At 38.2% G+C, this 14,376-nt stretch overlaps 1 protein-coding gene across 2 annotated transcripts in view; it reads left to right on the top strand.

Moving 5' to 3' along the window:
* The first annotated feature begins 306 nt into the window (after window positions 1–306).
* Window positions 307–14,376, top strand: part of ARL14EPL (ARF like GTPase 14 effector protein like) — a 31,207-nt gene continuing 17,137 nt past the window's right edge. The window contains exon 1 of one of the 2 annotated variants that reach the window (XM_008991652.5): window positions 307–541. The gene's annotated coding sequence lies outside the window, so the exon portion shown is untranslated. Of the gene's footprint in view, window positions 542–13,569; window positions 13,657–14,376 lie in introns of those variants that run through there. The other variant, XM_035291053.3, reaches the window with a different exon arrangement.

Here is a 14,376-nt window from a genome sequence, read left to right as displayed (position 1 = left end):
AGACAGGAACTATGAGAAACAGCTAGCACTCGTGGTGCGGGGGTCACATAGGAGGAGTTATTAGAACCTAGAAGCTGGTGTGGCTACTTCAGAAGCTCAGAGACAGGGCGCCGCCCAGCTCGGATCCAGACCTTGGGAAGAGGGTCAGCTTGACTGGGGCTGATGCCTCAAAAACTCAGAGGAAAGGCTCTTGGAACTGAACTCAGACCTCTGAGGAGGACGCTCTGGCTAGCTGCTGCTGGTATCTCTACGGGGAACACAATAAGCTGGGTCTGGGAGAAGGAGGGAAGAATCCTGAGAACTGGAATCCCACAGCCGCCGCCGGAAAGAAAAACCATTGCTCAGGCAATACAATAGAAACCGGAAGTAAATAGGTAGTAAACAGGAAGGAGCAAGCAACCTTCCAAGTCCGTCGACACCCCTGTTGGCAAAGCTGGCAAAGCTAAAATGTGGTTTACATAGTCCCAGTCCTAACATCACAAAGCAGAGCATTAAAAGGTGGTTTTGGAACTGAGAGACAATGGCCTACTAACCAACTCAGGTCAGTGTAATTGTTCCGATTTCAACAAGTGGGGATATGGGGGCTTAAGGTCGCGGTGCCAGCAGAAGCAGAAGCTAGAAATTAAGACCCCTGCTTTCTGTTGTTACATTCCATTCACCTTTGGGTTTTCCTTTTATTTATTAATTTAGGACATGGTTAAGATACTATTACACTCTGAGAACCCTCTCTGAAAGCGCCCCCTCCCTTTTTTTTTTGAGACGGAGTTTCACTCTTGTTGCCCAGCCTGGAGTGCAATGGCGTGATCTCGGCTCACAGAAACCTCTGTCTCTTGGGTTCAACCAATTCTCCTACCTCAGCCTCCGGCGTAGCTGGAATTATAGGCGCGTGCCACCACGCCCGGCTGATTTTGTATTGTTAATAGAGACGGGGTTTCTCCTTGTTGGTCAGGCTGACCGTGAGCTCCTGACCTCAGGTGATCCGCCACCCTCAGCCTCCCAAAGGGCTGGGATTGCAGGCGTAAGCCACCACGCCTGGCTTAAAAGCGCTTAAAACACATACATCTTCCGTAGACCAGAAATAATACAGTGTCAAGTGGGAAGCTCCTGAAAATAACAGGCAGTGCTTCATATAGAAATGGGTGTCCCGTCTCTACTAAAAATGCAAAAAATTAGCTGGGCATGGTGGCACGTGCCTGTAATCCCAGCTACTCAGGAGGCTGAGGCAGGAGAATTGCCTGAACCCAGGAGGCGGAGGTTGCGGTGAGCCGAGATCGCGCCTGTGTAACAAGAGCGAAACTCCGTCTCGAAAAAAAAAAGAAAAAAAGAAAGGAAAATTTCTAAGCTAATTATTATGAGAATAGTTAAATTTGGACTTGTTCTAAAAAGAAACTTTAGATAAATGCATTTAAATATATTGTTGCATCTACTTTGCAAACATTATCTAGATATATTTTTATGGGCTTACAAAAGCTCTAAAATGACTAGCTTCATGCTGTCAAGTCACTATTCGTTTGGATTTATAATTACATTGAAAAATTATAGATTGTGCAGGAATTACAACCTAACGATGTTTTATTGATATAAATAAACTTTATTGGTAAATTATAACCCAGAAATACGCTTACATTTCTCAAGAAGCCTCACATTAGCTGGAATGCTGTTTCCTATGATTTCCATAAACTATATATAACCATAAAACAGATTTAAGTGAATCTAAAGTTTAAAATATCAGAAATTTAATATATCATAAAATTCCTGTTTCAGATGTCAAATTTGTTTAAACATCAGCATGAAGTTTATTGATGCATTTTGAATGTTCTTATTGATGTTTCCTTTCAAGGCAATTAAGGCTTTTGTTTTTGCTTTTTATATGTTTTTCCATTTTTAATTTGCAACTCTCCTCCTCTGAGCATGCCTTTTCTCAGCAGTAAAATGAAACCACTGCATTAGGGGTTTTCTCTAGGGACCTCTTGAAAGTATTTTGTGATTTCCATAAATGTTGATTAAGTATAGCCAGTTCTTAACTATGTCAGCTATGAGGGGTGGATCCACGCTGGAACAAAGAGAAGGCCCAACTTGGCTCGTGCCTCCTATTCCATCCTCTGCTTTAATTAGGTTAGATTCACTTTTGTTGGTTTCATAGGTTGAAGTTTATTTAGGAAAAAAAATGATTAAAAAAATGTTTGAAAATACGTGGACTATATGGTCTCCAAAGCCCTCTTCAGATGTGACACTGCATTGACACACAGCTTGTCCACTTTTTGAGAATGTTCTGCAAAGTCCATCTTGCCCGGCAGCCTCTGCAGGTCCCCACACATCCTGTATATTACAGAGGCCCCTTCCTTACTTCTGAAATGACTCATCTTTGACTGTAGCAGAGATTTTAAAAAAATCATACATAGTGGAGACAACGGTTCTGGAAGCAGTGTCCACTTTGGCTGATTCCTGGTCACTAAGATACATGTCCTTCACGTGGCATTCTTCAAGTAGCAAGAGTTTTGTTTTTTGGTTTTTTTTGAAACTGTTTTAATTCTGGATTAGGGGTTTTGTGCCATCTGCTGACCATATTTATTTCACACATACAAGAGAGTGCTATATTTTTCTTAGAAGTATTTTTAAAGTATTAATAACTTTAAAAATTGTGAAGTATATGCTTATTGGAAATATGTAAACATAAGAAATCATAAAGTATAAAACCAAAATCCAGAGATACCTACTATTAATATATAACTGTTTTCTTACCTGTACACAAGAGTATGCTTTGTTTGGTTTTAGTTTGTGGCTTTTAACACCAATTTGAGATCAACACTGCATTGATGTAGGTTATAGCAAGAGCAAGAAGAGGGGATGCATTGCACATGTAAGGTTCATGGAGAGGAACTGCTGTCAGTCACTGTTGTGTTTGTGAATCTTAAGGCTTGCGTTGCCTGTCATGCAAAGTGGGAACCTTATGCTCCAATTTAACAGGGTCAGGTAGGAGAGGTAGGGATGGCAGAGTGGGTTAGAATCTGGAAAAAAATGACTTATATTGCTTAGACTCCTAGGAAACAGGTCACTAAGTTACTATTCACAGTGAAAAATGTGACATGATCCTTTCTATTAGGTATGGGTATGCATGAGTACCAATGTGCTAGTTGCTGTGGCAGATGCTATAGAAATGAAGCAGTCATATAGATCTTGCCTTGAAGTGGGAGAAGTCTGATAGGGGAGACAAGTGCGTAAATAACTATGAACAAGCTTGGAAACATAGAAACAGAGGTGCTTATTCTAACTGGGCAATGCTTATTCTACCTGGGCAATGGTGATTTTAGACATATACTGGGGAAAGTGTAAGTGGGTCCTGGAAGTGGGAACAGTCTGGCACTCTAGCTAGAATTTAGTGTCAGGCTAATGGAAGGATGCAGTGACAAGGAGGCTGGGAAGGTAAAATTAGGTCATGTCATGGAAGGCCTAAAATATCATGCTGAGGACCCCAAAATACTACAAAGTTTTAGGAAGAGGAAAGTCACACAATGCAGACAAGAATTTTAAGGAGAATAACTTCAGCAGTGAAGTGTGGAGATTTAAAGGACTTCAGGCAGGGAAACTAGGTTAGGTTAAAAGTTGGTCTGGGAAGCATGGGGTGGGGAGGCTGGGGGTGAAAAAGATGAAAATTCAATGTACCGAGAAAATAGAGCACATTCTGAAAAACACAATCTGTGTCTAACTACTTCTAAATAAAACAAAATTTGGGCCCAGTTGTAAAAGATATCTGAGAGCAAATATGTTTCCGTGGATCTTTAACGGGAGGCAGAAACTTCCAAAATTAAGTGGCTCACCCTGAGAGGCCAAACCTATAACCTTTGTTTGGAATTATAAGCCCTAGACAGGCTTTTAGTCAGTACCTGGGGCCCAGGGGTGGCAGAGGAAATGGAGCAGAATGAGGAAATGCACAGACAAACCACCCTTGCTGTCTAGTGGCAGGGTGGGGGAATAAGATGGGTGGTAGTCAGCTCTGCAGTTACTGGTCTTGTTCTGTAAGAGAACAGGAAACATCTTAGACTCAGTTGTGCCCCAGGAGGGGATGTGAGCCTGGGACGGAGGATCATGTCCTGAACAGAGTTTGGTGGGAAAACTACCAAGTCAACACACCTAACCACTTGCTCTCTTAAGCTCATCCACTCCTGACCCCAGGCTCTCCTCCTGTCATCCTTCAACAAATAACTGTCTTGGAAAGGATGCCTTCATGCAAAGATCACAGATTAAACAGAAAGAACCAGAAAGGGATCTCTGCAAAGGCACCAGAAAAATCAAATAGCTGGTAAGGGACACATAAAAGAGCAAATATACCATCAAGCAGAAAAAAAAAGACCAAAAAAAAAATTTTCCATGGAACAAAAACATTTTTCTTCTTTGAAACAAGTGATCCAATCAAAGATAGAGATATGATAAAAGGAGAGATGATACAAAGCTGGGCAGTCAGGGAAGAACCTAAAGAGATTTACATCCCGAAATGTTTACATTAAGAGAAAAAAAGGACGAAAACTAATGAGCTAAACATACATCTTAAAACAATAGATCATCAAAATATACCCAAAGCTTTTAGAAGAATATGACATAGAAAAAAACAAGAATGTTAAAACTTAGTTCTTTGAGATGAGAAATCTCTGAGAGAAAAGGTACAAATAAACAGTATTATGAGTACATTAGATAATTTCAGACGGTGCAGACATCAATGATAACATGATGATATTATGAACAAATTTATTGCCAATAAGGTTGAAAACTTAGAAGAAATGGTTGCATTCCTAGAAAAATATGATTGGGATTTCCAGCTCTCTGGAATCCCCCCCCACATAGTGGGATCGTAAAAAAAAAAAAAAAATATATATATATATATATATATATATATATATATATATATATATATATGATTTGCTAACCTGTCTCACAAATTTTAAAACTCTCTACATTCTCAGATCTTCTTTTGTAACAATGATGTGTATTAATCTCTCTTCTTGTGAATAAATATATTTCACAATATTATTTTAATGACATCATATTACATTATTTTGTTTTGATAATTAAGTTGTTGCTAAACTTTTTACTTTCCCAACTTAGCAACTCGACACTTAGCAATTAATACAAGATTTACTCTTGTAGCTAAATTTTTGCAAAGATCTTTATCTTTCCTTAGAATGTTTTCCAAAGAGGAATTGCTGGGTCAAAGATAATGTCTATTTTAAAGCCTTTGGTATATACCAAATGGCTATATGTAATTTCTGTTATAGCCATTTGGTATATAACAGGAGTGAAGGGAAGGCATTAAAGGAGTGATTAAAGAGTGATGGGAGGGCATTTCTGAAAAAGAGAATACTAGCACATTTAGGTACAGCAAGCACAAAATGTGTGATTACACAAAATGTAAGACTGGGGCGTAGTGCACGAAATAATAAGTGTACTATGACTTTAGTAAATCAAATTAGTAATACAATATTAGCATAATAGTTGTGTTAAAACTAATAGTAATATAATAGCAAAACAAGTAAAATAATTTAATTATTTTAATGTAAAACAAACGGAATATTATATCCACTTACCTACTCTGTTCCAAATTAGAAATTGTGTAAAAAAATTTTATTCTATGCATCAAAAAACACAATAGAATGTTTTTTACAGAGGTCTTAGTTTTATAGAAAAATTGAAAAAAAGTACAGAGTTCTCATATATTTTTTTGCTATCCCCCAACAGTTTCCCTGATTATTAATATCAGGGAAATATTAGTATGGTACATTTGTTATAATTTGTGAGCCAATATTGATACATTATCATTAACTAAAGTTCACAGTTTATATTAGGATTTGTTCTTTGTCTAATACATTCTATTCTATGGCGTTTGGCAAATGTATAACGACATATCTCCACCACTGAAATATCATACAGAATACTTTCGCTGCTTTATTATTATTTTTCTATATATAAAAATATATGTATTTACTGGCATATAAGGCATACCAGTTCTACAAGGAAGTTTGGAAAAACATTGAAGTTGTTTTTATTCTGTTTTTTGTTTTGTTTTTGTTTCTTTGTTTTTAAAATTGTTTTATTGATTTTCCAAAATGGAGCTGCTGGAGGCCCTGAAATTGCATAACTCTGCTTACTGTCCTCTCTGTTGATTTTATTTCATTTGCCTGCTAGCCACTCCATTTTTTTCACTGGGAATGATACTCATTGGAGTCTATATACACACACAGAGGCTACAGGAGTGCACTTTGCAGTTTAGCCATGTTGTAGCCTAGACAACCCCTGACACCCCCACTAGAACCATCTGAAATCTGTAGATTTCTCCAAAATTAAGCTCTTGCTCACAGCAGCTCCAGTCACTTAGAATGTCCTCCCCCTCCCTCTTTACCTGAGTTTTCCCTGTGCAGTTTTCAGTATTCACCAATTGGCACCTTTTCTAGTGAGTCTTTTTTTAAAACAAATTTTTGAGACAGGGTCTCACTCTGTCACCCAAGCTGGAATGTAGTGACTCAATCACGGCTCCCTGAAGCCTCAACTTCCTAGGCTCAAGTGATCCTCCTGCCTTGGCCCGGTGAGTAGCTGGGATTATAGGCATGAGCCACCATGCTCGGCTAATTTTTTTTTTATTTTTAGCAAGACTGGGGTCTCACCATGTTGTCTAGGCTGGTCTCGAATGCCCAGGTGCAGGCAATCCTCCCACCTTGGCCTCCCAAAGTGCTGAGATTACAGGTGGGAGCCACAATGTCCCACCAGAGTCTTTCTTGACACCTTGATTCCCAGGGACAGCACACTAGTCCCTCCACTCCCTCTGCCCCTCCAGACTCCTCAGTGCCTTGAGTACTTGTGATGAACATCTTGTGCTTATTTGATTACATATCTTCTTCTTTTAGACCTGTGAGCACTTTGAAGAGAGAAACCGTGTCTTGTCTTTTTATCATTGGCACAGAGTCTGGCTGATAAAAAGTATTTAATAAATGCTGCTGGGTGAATGATTTGAAGGGCAATGTGGATAGATACCCTTGAGCACATCGAGTGATGGAGCCACTGGTCCTGGCTCAGGTTTGTAGTATTCTATATCAGCGCATTCTACTTCTGGACTCCCATGATGACTCCCACTAGAAAGTCTGCCTTTCACCAGGCATGGTGGCTCATGCCTATAATCCCAGCACTTTGGGAGGCCAAGGCAGGTGGATCACGAGGTCAGGAGTTCGAGACCAGCCTGACCAACATGGTGAAACCCAATTTCTACTAAAAATACGAAAAAAAAAAAAAAAAAATAGCCAGGCATGGTGGCAGGTGCTTGTAATCCCAGCTACTCGGGAGGCTGAGGTGGGAGAATCGCTTGAACCCAGGAGGCAGAGGTTGCAGTGAGCTGAGATCGCTCCACTGCACTCCACTCCGGGCAACAAAGCGATACTCTGTCTGAGAAAAAAAAAAAAGCAAGTATACCTTGTCAAAAATACAACTCATTACCTTCACAGTAGAACAACACCTTGATAAAACAGTAACCACAGCGAACCAGAAGTAATAGCACCTAGACAATAAGGGTTATTCTTCTTGGGGCCTTTCAATTAGAGGATTGGAGCAGCCCAGTGAGAGCTTGCTAAGAAAGATGCTAACAGCTTTCAGAAGATAAAGCTAGAGAGTTTCCTACTTTAGCCCCTCCTGGGATGCTCATAACTCCCGAAGCTAGCAACTTTTTAATTATTCCATAAGCTACACCCTACATCATATAGGGTTTATTAAAATTACTTGGCTACAGCAAGAATTTCCTTATACCCTCTTCTTCCTTACATGAAGGATAGTATCCTATAAATACTGTTTGTACTCTGCTTTTTTCATTTAACAATGCATTTCGGAAATTGTCTTATATAATTCCATAGAAATCTCCCTTATTCTTTTTTTTTTTAGAGCTGTATAGTACTACATGTTTATGGTACATGTGGATATACCATAGTTTTTTCAACCACTCCTGAGGTTGAAAAATATGGGCATTCCAATATTTCACAACTAAAAACAATGCTGCAATGAATAAGCTTATGAGTAGTGTCGCTTTTAAGTACAGAGCATATTCCAAATTAATATACAGATAGCTAACAAATGACAAAATACATTATTAGCTTGGTGCAAAAGTAATTGCGATTTTGCCATTGAAAGTAATGACAAAAACTGCAATTACTTTTGCACCAACCTGATATTACCTATAAACATGAAGATTTTTACTTTCTGAGCACTTAAAAGGAAACTGGGGAGTGTTTTAGTATGTGAATTCTTCATTTGAAAAAGCAATCAATTTTATATTACATTCAACTTATTTTCTAGGAAACCTGAGAATATCTGAAGATGAACAAATACAATTTTATAGCAAAAGTCATGTCAGAAGTTCAATAATTTCTGGACTTGCAAGTTGAGTGAGGTATTATTACCTTTGAAAAATACTTTTCAGTCTTTTAAAAGGAAATTACCTTTTAAAAAGTGATATAAAGTTCTCCTGAAGATTTACCAGTTAAACCATTGTTTCAAAAATGATACTAAATGTTGCTTGATAAACTTGTAAATAATACAGGATAATTATTTTGTATGACTTATTTTCTTATTTAAATTGGAGAAATGAAGTAATGTTCAATGCTGTGGTGCACTGTAATTTCTTGTCACTTTAATTTAAAAAAAAAACCTTTCAGTAGGGACTTTTCAAGGTTTGTTACAATTCTTATCTTTTAGAAAATTTCCCTCTGTCTAGTTTTAAGAGCATTACCACCTTTGCCCTCCGCCCTTGATGTGTTTGTTATATTACTTTTTTTTTTGAGACGGAGTTTTGCTCTTGTTACCCAGGCTGGAGTGCAATGGCGTGATCTCGGCTCACTGCAACCTCCGCCTCCTGGGTTCAGGCAATTCTCCTGCCTCAGCATCCTGAGTAGCTGGGATTACAGGCACGCGCCACCATGCCCAGCTAATTTTTTTGTATTTTTAGTAGTAGAGACGAGGTTTCACCATGTTGACCAGGATGGTCTCGATCTGTTGACCTCGTGATCCACCCGCCTCGGCCTCCCAAAGTGCTGGGATTACAGGTGTGAGCCACCGCGCCGGGCCCGTATTACATTGTTACTGTAATACTGTGTGTGGTAGCATCAGCAAAGACTCCCTTCACCTGCTAATTGTCTAAAAGCAAAGCCAAACATTGGCCAAAGAATTTATTTTGTAGGAAGTGATTGACTGTGGAAAAGTCTGGTAGGATTTTTACCAGCTTTAAATTTTATCAGTCTGGAACTGGGAAGATGAAACACAGTTTTAATTACGCAAAATTTGCTGTGTAATCTCAAAAATATAGCAGTGGCTTAATACATAAAAGTTCAGGTCAAGTATGTTTATTCTGGAACCACCTTAGGATTTTCCATTATTGCCAGGTGGTTTGCAAGCTCTTAAAATTGAAGATTTTGTTTCCTTTCCTTGTTCTTTGCAGTAAAAGTAATTAGTAATAAAATGGCAGTTTTTACCCTATAATTCACAAATGAACAGAGCACGTATTAACCTGCCAGTGAAGTGAGTTTTAATGACTCACAACAATATCCAAACCCTGGTGGCAGAGGACAATGTTTACAGGGTGGTAATTTAGAGATTAATACATGTCGTAGACACAGTTTATAAACATGGTTTAGTTTTCTCATGAGAAAACAGCTTTTTCTTAAATGATTTTAATATTTAAGAAAACATTATACATATATATGTATGTGTATATACATATATATATAGATAGATGATTGATAGAAAGATAGTGCTATTAGTGCTATTTACACTGAAGTACAAAATAGCCAAGGGAACAATTTGATATTAATATTAGTTAAACTTTTGAAGTTGAGATATGAGACTGAACAGTAGAGTAAAATCATAACCCTGGATTAACTGATTATTGTGAATGGAAGATGGGAGGGAAGGTGAACTCTCATAATCTGATTTCATATGATTTTAGAACAGTCATGGTGGAAGAGTGAGTTGTTAACATTTACATCCATCCCCTCCTTCATTATCTACCTTCCCTCATCCCAGCCGTTATTATACAAGCATTAAACTGTAGAAGCACCTTTGAGGCCTTCTCATTTTCCCTTGAGGGTTCTATGGTTTCTCAAGAAAACAAAGGAAAAAAGGCAGTACAGTTTCTCTTTCCTTCCAGTATTCTTTCCTTCTTTTTCATCCAATTTAAAGGTATGTGTACTTTCTCTTTACCACCTTTCTAGTTTGTCTTTACAAGGCAACTCACAATAAGAAGCAGGGAGTAATGGAACTGTGAAACTTCATCATTTGAAAGGCACTCCTTTACAAATGATGCTTCCTAAACCCGATGCCCTCTGAGGCTGGTAGAGAAGGAAGAGGCAAAACAAGCCATATCATGTAGACTCTGAATATATATTGCTATATTTATGTGTCATACTTAGGAGTGAAAGATAATTGGAGTTCCTTTATTGCAGTGTGGGCTGAAATAAAAATAGAAACTAAGAAATGAGCATAATAGGGCTGTTGGGATTTGGAAGAAATAACTGCCACACTTAAATATTTGAGATGAAGTGCTTTTGAAGGGTATTTATCAGGAAAATGCTGACTCTATTTACCAAGATAATGCTGAAAATGGCACAGTATTCCGGTCTCATGAAAGAGTTTTCATCCTTCTCCACTCTCCATTGGTGGAGGAGGGTAAACAGACAGGTTTGGTTTTTTACAAACCTTAAAATTGCAAGAAATAATTTGAATGTATAATTTAAGAGATCCGTAGTACAAATAAGTTGTAGTAGAGAGGATCTTTTAGATGCTGATCTGTCAGTGACCCAGACAGGTCGTTTAAGGGAGTTGATTTTAAAGTGATGCCAGGTTGTAGCATATGTAGCGTTAGCAATAGCAACTATGTGGTGGCAGTGTGTTCCACAGATGATGAAATTCTCTGCTGAGTGCACTTTCAAATTACTTTAAACATACTGTATGTGTTTTCACATTGTTTTATATTGAGCCACAGAAGTGTGTGTGTGTATGTGTAGGAAAATACAACTACAAAAGTATCTCTAGGAATCTGTGGATATTGTAGATAAAGTTGCTCTTAGAGAATTAACACTGATTATCTAACAATACTCTCAAAGGCTTAAATCGGTTTTACTTCTTATGGACAAATAGCAGTGGAGGTTTTTTAGAGGTTACTGTTTTGTGGTTTTGAAAACAGCTGAAACAGCTTGGAGATGGCAGCAATGGAATAACGTAATTGACCACCTGCACAGGAGTCCTTTCTCTTTACGAGATATGCCCCTGGTCGGATTGACTCACCTGTCAATTATCTCAGCGACCCATAAATTTAGCAAGTATAGGAATTCTGACTAGAGACAGAATGAGATTAAAATAGCAGACTCTCTTGTCTTGTATATATGTGTGTGTATCTTTTGCTTCCAAATATATTCCAAGAGATATCTTGCAGATAATGTCCCTGAATAAATAGAATTATCTGCTATGAGTAAAAACAGAGACCAACTTTTAGGCTAGAATTTAAAAGGAACTTTTCTTGCTTTGATAATTTGCTAGTGTCCATGGGGGTAATGATGGAAAAATACTCATTCTACCCTATGCAACACACAATCAACTTAATGTAAATTCAACTCTACCTGCCAAGGCATCCACATAAACAGAAGTGATTAACGTATGAGTCATTTTGCCTCAGTGACCTGTGCCTCAGAGTGAGTGTGAAGATAGAGGCATGGATCTGGTACTATTCCCTCAGGGAATGTGGCTCCTGAGCCCTCTGTAGGATAAGCACCTTGCCAGGGTATGAGATTCTGAGGCTTAAAAGTAAACATCAAATATCCATCATGGATAATTCAGCCATCATAGCTCCTATGTATAAGCTAGCTGCTTCATCTGATGCTGCCCTAAGGAATAATAATCTGTTCCAATGCTAAAGAAATGCCTGGCTGTGTTGACTATTTCAATGTAGCACTTTCTGAAGGGATTTTTCAAGGGTAATTTCATTTATATATGACTGCTGTGGACTTAATTGTGTCCTCTCCAAATTCAGAGTTGAAGCCTGAATTCCAACATGACTATATTTAGAGACAGGGCCTTACAGAGGTCATTAAGGTTAAATTAGGTCCTAGGGTTTGGCCTAATCTGATAGAATTGCCGATCTTGTAAGAAGAGGAAAACAGTCTCTTTTTCTCTGTGTGCACACCAAGAAAAGGCCATGAGGACTTAGCAAGAAGCAGGCAGCCTGCAAGCCAGAAACAGAGCCTGACCAAAAGTTGACTCAGTTGGTACCTTGATCTTGGACATCCCAGCCTCTAAAGCTATGAGAAATAAATGTCTGTTGTTTAGGCCACTCAGTTTGTGATATTTTGTTACAGCAGCCTGAGAAGACTAATATAGTGACTTTCTTCAGAATCCAATCCTGAAGTCAGATGTGGTTTATGTGCCCCAAACAGACAAATTTTCCTAGTATGCCCTTTGAGTGTTGTGTTACTGAAGAAGATCTGAAGGAGGAAAACTTGAGATTATTTAAAGTACATCCTTTCCTATTCCTTCCCCAGACTTCTGTTTAGAGATGCTTCACCAAGAAAATAAATCTTGGAGCAGTGTTATATCCTTAAAAGAGCATAGTATTGGGGGTCAGATAAATCTGGGATCCAAACTCATGCAGCCTATTAGTATATTTGTGACTCAAATGAACTTTCTGAGCCTCAGTTTCCGCAGTTATAAAATACAGAACATTTTAATGCTTAGGCTCAACAAGGTATAGACAGCTGTGTAAAACTATGATTGAAAAAAATGCATGATCTAATGCTAATAGACTGGGTGGCGAAACCCAGGAAGTCCTATCTCTCTTCATTCTTCCTGGCCTCTCTGAGCATGTGTTCCTTCCTTCTGGATATAAGTCAGGACCCTCTCTGGAATGGGTCTTATGACCTACAGAAACAAGGTAGGTCAGATGTTAATGATTTCTTTATGATCAGTTTTTACACAGACAGGGTGGAGGAAAAGTTAGAGTAATATTTTAATCCATTAGTATTTTAAGTTAGAGTAATATTTTAATCCATTAGTATTTTAAGTTAGAGTAATATTTTAAGGTTTTATGGCTGGCCTTAAGGAAAAAGGATGCTGGTTTCTCTAACCCACCTTGGGGAAGAGGGATTCTAGTTTCTATGGCCAGCCTCAGAAGAGAATGGGACTGAGAGATAAGAGGGCAGAAGTCAGTCAGAGAAACTTTTGTTTCTGAGGCCTTCTTTTTGACATATTGCCTTTAAAACCCCAACACTACCCAACGTGCTTGCTGAAGCAGTTGATTTCTATTCTGACCCAAGCCTGTTTTCTTTCCCCATACTGGTACTAAACTGTTGCCTCATCTTCAGACCACACTTTGACTAGCTTTGCTCTAGGAGTCTGATGCTTGGGGAACCTCTTCTCTTTGTGTTAGGAGACTTTATGTCTCTTTCATAGACAATCTAATATAATGTCAGGACAAAACAGTTTATTAACTTGATTTCACACTTTTTATATCCCCATTAAATGTAATAACTTAGCATACATATTGCTTTCAGCCTGCTTGAAGATGAGCATGTTCTATTGTTTGAATGATCCTGAGCTGGGAACTGTTGTTTCTCATCACCATCATCAGTGGAGATGCTGGCAGTAGGTTCTCCCTGCCTTTTGGCAGTTCTTAATTTTATTTTTGTGTCACGGATTCCTTTGGCAGACAGTGATATCTATGGACCATTTCTCAGAATGTTAATTTTAATTGTATAAAGTAAAACTTGTAAGTTAAGAAAGGAAACCAATTATACTGAAATATTTATCAAAATATTGTGACAGTAGTATATGTGCCCAATTATTAACACATCAAACATGATCTGGTAACATGTGTAAGAGCTACTATTATCTTGAAGAAGTGATGAAGATAAGTAAAACTTTGACATCTACAGCAGCCCTAGTGGGTTATGAAAGTCTGTGTTTTCATAGTCAACAAAATCACAAGTACTGCTAATACCACTGTGGCTTGTTAGTGTTACATTATAATAGAGGAAACAGAAGACTTTCAGTTAGAGATGAATGAAAATGAATATGTACTTTTTACTCATTCAAGTTCAAGAACTCCCAGTACTCTCTCTGGTTAGGAATTCCTCTCTTGGGCATACCCAGCAAGAGAAAAATTGGGGGGAGTTCTGAAAGTTTTTGCTACTTTTCCTGGGACAGATATTTGGAGCTTGTAATAAAATCCAATGACAATTTCAGTCCCTGGTGAAATTTTATTAGAATTTCTTTTTGTTTTATTTGGAATACAAAGAAGCAAGTTTTGCTCCTAACTTATTTGTGGAGGCCTACATTTCACTAAAGATTTAAAAAGAGGTACAT

Source organism: Callithrix jacchus, chromosome 2 (genome assembly GCF_049354715.1).
Source record: "Callithrix jacchus isolate 240 chromosome 2, calJac240_pri, whole genome shotgun sequence".
Classification (NCBI taxonomy): domain Eukaryota; kingdom Metazoa; phylum Chordata; class Mammalia; order Primates; family Cebidae; genus Callithrix; species Callithrix jacchus.
This window is presented reverse-complemented; position numbering and strand designations above follow the sequence as displayed.